Source organism: Halyomorpha halys, unplaced genomic scaffold, assembly GCF_000696795.3.
Source record: "Halyomorpha halys isolate HHAL.00 unplaced genomic scaffold, Hhal_1.1 Scaffold669.1, whole genome shotgun sequence".
In the NCBI taxonomy this organism is placed as follows: Eukaryota; Metazoa; Arthropoda; class Insecta; order Hemiptera; family Pentatomidae; genus Halyomorpha; species Halyomorpha halys.
This window is the reverse complement of record NW_027107180.1, coordinates 789,728-795,613: the sequence shown is the minus strand read 5'-3', so window position 1 is coordinate 795,613 and position 5,886 is coordinate 789,728.

Sequence of the window (5,886 nt, the reverse complement as noted above, 5' to 3'; positions counted from 1 at the left end):
TGATTCAATTATTTTTCTTTTCCTACTGTTCTTGACTATATCTAAAATTTCTGGATTATTAAAATCAAATTGATGTTTATATTTAATACTATGTTGTGGCAATGCTGTAGTTTTGATATTTTTTATATTTTTACAATTGGTCTTATGTTGATCAATTCTTGTTTTTAATTTTTTAGATGTTTCACCTATATATAAACCATTACAATTCTGGCAATTTACTTTATAAACAACATTTAATTTATCTTTAAAGTCTACTTTGTCTTTCATATTATCCAGATAACTACCCAATTTATTATTATTATATAATCCAAACTTCAAATTATGTTCATATTCTATAAATTTCTTTTTGATTTTATCTGTTAATCCTGGAATATAGTTTAATTTAAAGTAATGAATCATTTAACCTAACATTATCTTTTTCCATTCTATTCTGTAAGCTATCACTATTTGTTTTATTATTTTGTATATTTTTATTTTTATAAAAATCCGTGATTAGGCTTTGAGTAGGTTTTTTTTTATTTTACTCACAATTTTGCTGTTATCAATATTGTTATTTTCTCCCCTATTACCATCTACATTTTTTTCTATATAACAAACATTATTATTAGCTGTGCGATTGTTAATAATACCATGCCATAACTTATTTATTAATTTTTTTGGATAAATTTTTTTTTTTTTTAAATAAAGTCAAAGGTCTAACTGATGAAGATTGGCAATAAGGAGAGTCTGCCAATGGAATGGTCATTTGTAGAGTATGCGAAGGAATTAATTGATGCCAGCCCCAGGATTCCCGAGGGGCGCATGGAGGTAGAGAAACCGGTATGGACCAGAATTGCTTACCGGGACGCGAATAATAATTCACCCCAATGGTGGAGAAGATAATATCGAGACAATCCGAAGGAGAAGAAATGAAATGCGGAAAGAAGATTGAGATAGGAAATGACCTGGGCAGAATACCCTGCATGAAGCAGTTTTTTAAAAGTTTTGGTAATGAAATTGCATTAAGATTTGCCTTGAGGATGGCCGAATTGGCCAAAACGTCGGGCTTATAAATGAAATAAAAATGTTTTGAGACTAAAATGCATAAAATTTATTTATTAAACAATATTAACCAGTCTCAAGAAAGCGTTAAGAATACAAATAAATTACCTATAAAAAGTTTTTTCCAAGTTACACTAGGTATCACAGCATTTTTTTTATTGACTTAAGCTATAATAATTTCCTAAGACAATTTTTTCATCCATTTACAGAATATTTTCCATGTATTTATTTATCAAATCTGTAATTAGAATAATAATTATTAATTCCCTTCAATTTTATTTTTAATTTAACGTATTATTATTATGATAACCATATTTAACTTTTCCTTCTTGACATCCTGGTATAGATGAGAATGATGATGATACCTTCCAATGTAGACTATTTGACAAGCTCCTACGAGCTACTTAATGCTCAACATTCGTCTTTTGATGAATGTGACCGGACATTCAGACCGACGTTTAGCGGTGACTTATTACCTTTGATTTTTGTTATTTTTCATTTTAATAAAAAAAAAAATTGAGAAGAGTCCTATCAAAATTAAATATAAACATTTCTCATATATAATGTTTTGTTACAAACCAAAATTCTACATCTAAAAATTTCATTAATTTTAAAATTTAAATTCTTCTAAAATAGCTTGTACAAACAAACATTTGGCTTATCTAAATAAAATGGCTCCATAATAATATTTTTATATGTAATAATTTTCCTAAAGTACAATTTTATTTTGACTTTTGATAAGAAAGGTGTTCAATGATCGGTTATTTTTTAAAGTCATTAATGATTATATAATACATTGAAATTATATATTAATATATAATGCTTTAATAACAGTTAAACATATAGAGATTGATTTGATTAAAAAGTCAAATATGAAACATTAAACTAATACAGTTTAAGACAACTGATTTAACAAATCGTCGTTCTTGAAATAGCTCGTAAAAAAAATTAATACCACATAAAAAACTAAAAATAAATACCTCATCCTTTAGCTTCTGGAAAAAATTTAGTCGTAAATCATATATCGGTATCAGGTTAAACAATATTTGAGATATTTTTTAGAAAGATGCGTTAAGGATTTATTAGTTATTTAAATATTATAATAGTTATAGTCATATCGTGTATGAGTACGTAAGCGACAAAAATATTACCTGTAAGTGCTAACTAAATTGATAATAATATAAAAAAAATATAAGTACAAACAATAATTAAATTATGAATGAATTAAAACAATACTTTTGGCCATTTTAACGAGTAATGATTGTAGTATGCTGAACTGTATATAAAATGATTGATATATAAAATTTAGATTAGCGTTGAATTCATTATGTTTTATAATGAACAGTTTTGTCTGATAGTTAATAATAAGAAATACATTGTGTAGAAGTGTAAAGATATAATAAAAAAAAAAATATCCTGTAGAATAGAGTAATAAATAAATGATTACTTATATAATATTTGAATGTATTATAAAATTATTAATGATAGACACATAACTTTAAAAATAAGCAATGATTGTTAATTTAGTGATATAATACCAATGAAGTAAAAAATAAGAACCTATCTTATCAAAAGTCAATAAAATTAAACCTTTGGAAAATTATTAAGAATTAAAAAAAAATTATTATGGAGGCATTTTATTTAAATAAATTATAATTTTATTAAAAAGTGGGTTTGTAATAGTCATTAGAGGAACATTTAAATTTTGAAATAAACGAAATCATTTTCAGATGTAGAATTTTGATAAGTAATAAACTAAATGGTTTATGAGATATGGATATATTAACTATTGATACGACGCTTCTCAAATACAATAGGAAAAAAAAAAATAATAACCAAAATAATACTAAAGCCACTGATACGCTAAGTTCATAATTGTCCTGATAAACAAATAATAATAATTAAAAATAAATGGAATAATGGACGACCTTGCCCTTTTAGCGAAACAGAAGAAGAAGGCTTACAAACATCTTTTGAGAAGACGGAACTGATGTCCACGGACGCGGATTTTAAGAATAAAACGGTTGAAACCAAACACGGAACAATTAAAGTGATTCAGAGATTTCAGTACCTTGGAGAAATCATATGCAGCAATGGGTCAGAGAGAGAAGGGTTTGAGGAAAGGGTCGCAAAAATAGAGAAATTAAACTTTGCCTCCAGTAATTTTTATAATAAGAACTTATCTATTAAAGCTAAGATACGACATTAAAGCTAAGATACGACATATTACAACACGGTCATCAAGCCAGTGATACTCTATGGAACGGAAACTTCGTGTCCTCCCAGCCTAGAGGGGCTTCTAAAAATAGGAAAAAGAATTTAGAATTAGAATCAAGAAATCTAAAAGGAAATAACAGACCTAGATACTGAGCTTAGGGTGGGAAGGCTGAGGTTCTATGGACACATGGTTACGATGAAACCTGAAAGACTAAACCATAGAATTTTTCAACGGATCCACTGTCACAAAAGTTCAACAGGATATTTCAAGCAAGTTTGGGATGTTATGAAACAAGTGGGGCTGAAGGACCGGGATTGTTTAGACAGAGATGAGTACAGAAGGACGCTCTAGATAGTGAAGATTCTGGTGGGAAAGAAGCGCTCCAGAAAGGGTGGGTCTAAGGAGAGAAAACGTAGACATGCAGAGCTCTATGGGAGAAGAAGAAGCAGATGAAGGGAAAGCATTAGAGTAATGATAAGCGCGTGGTCTTCAAAGCATTTTCGTGAAAAAAAAAGAAATGGAATAAGATAATATAAATATATATAATCAGCCAATGTCCTTCATACCACACTCTCTTATCTTCATTTATTATAATATTAATATATATATGGAAATTTTCATGTATAAAAAAGGATACATCAAAATTATATATAGTTAAGAACAAGTTTCTTAATCTTATCGGAAAAATAACAACCACCTGCCTTGTTGTTGGAAACTTAATTTCCATGATGACAACGTATTATTTTTGCAATAAATCACGCTCTAATATCTAATACTTTTACTACGTTTGAATCCTTTTTAATCAATTCGTATTAAAGACATCGAAACGCAACAAAAGCTACAACGAAATAATAAATTAAAAAAATCTTCAGTTAGACAAAGATTATGAAACGGAGAGATCGTTTTTAAAAAATTCTTACCTCAAAGAAAATACTTAACAAGCTAGACTCAGTACACCATGCTATGATCCGTAGAGCTACCGGGGCCTTGAGGACTAGTCCTATCAGCAGCTTACTCTGGGAGGCCCAAGAGTGCCCACTAGAACTACACAGGCACTACCTTTTGCTGAAATTTCTAGGTCGTCTCAATACGACCCAAGACATTGATGTTTTGGGGGTACAGATTACCTAGTCGCCTCTCCAACTTTCCTCCCCTACCCGATTTCTATAGCTCCCAAAGTTCTATCATTCCCTATCCATTATCTCCGTGGATAAACAAAATAGCCAATTTTGATTTCACCGTAGAATCCATCGACAAATCATCCAACCCTCCTGAAGTACTCAAGCAATGTTTTTTAAGTCTTCTCTCTAGCTACAAGGGCTGTACATGTATCTACACTGATGGGTCAAAATACTTTAATCATGTTGGTTGTTCAGTAGTTCTACCTGCGGGGACCATCCGCTACAGTCTTCCCCCCTCATTCTCAGTATTTTCCTCCGAGTATATGAAATCTATTTGTGATCTGTAGTGATTCATACTCGAGCCTCAATGCTAATCAAAATTTTCAAATTTCGCACAACCCCATTGTTTTTCCATCATAACTTTAATCAAAAAATTACATTAAAAAGTTAATTTCCTGTGGGTCCCCAGTCATGCAGGTATAACAGGAAACGAACTGGCTGACACAGCTGCCAAAGAAGCATGCACCCTATTTCCAGTGCCTGATTGTAACTTGGCGCTGTATGATTACCATAAATCGGTTCTGACCTAATGGCGCTGTTTTTGGTCCAAGGTACCTGAAACAAATAAAATGAAGGCAATACTTGGTGATACTCAACCTCATTGCACCAATCATCGAAAATCGCCGTGAACAATCCATCAAACCCGACTCAGAATCGGACATACAAGATTAACACACAAGCACTTTCTTGAAAGAAATCCTTCACCGACATGTTATAGTTGTAAATGTACCTAGACGACGAAGCATATCCTGGAACACTGTTTGCGGCTGGAATCATCGAGAACGTCTTTTGGCCTCCGGGGACAAAGTCAAGCCTTACTGTCAAAAAATTGGAATAATTTGTTTAAGTTCCTAAAGGAGAACCACCTGTACCAAGAAATGTAACCACGAAATCCAGAATACGGAATCTAACCCAGTAGTTGTATACGGCACCTAAAAATTAAGCAAATAAATAAAAAAAAATTATATTATAATGTATGGGATGCTTCTACATTATGGTTCATATTTTTATTATATCGCACTTCATTTTTCAGTTCGTTATATTGCAATACGTTTTTCAGTATTTTTGTTTAAGAATGTTACATTTAATCACAATTACTTCAAATAACAAGCTATACTGTCAAATGTTACACTATCACAATAAGAATATTATGTTTAAAAAACTAAAAACGTGAAAGCAACATAAAATAAAAATATGGACATTAATTATTAACAGTTTTCATATTATTATTCCGTTAATGTATCAATATCATATACATTTTTCTCCATTTTTTCTTTATTTTAATATTTTAATTCTGGTTGAAAAGAAATAAAACTTGTATCCACAAAATACATTTTGTTAAGAATTATGTTTCATTGAGTTCTCCACCAAGTTTATTGGTTTTAAGTTTCAGACAAAAAATTACTTAATTTTGCAAATGGCGTTAATTGACAAATTGAAAATATA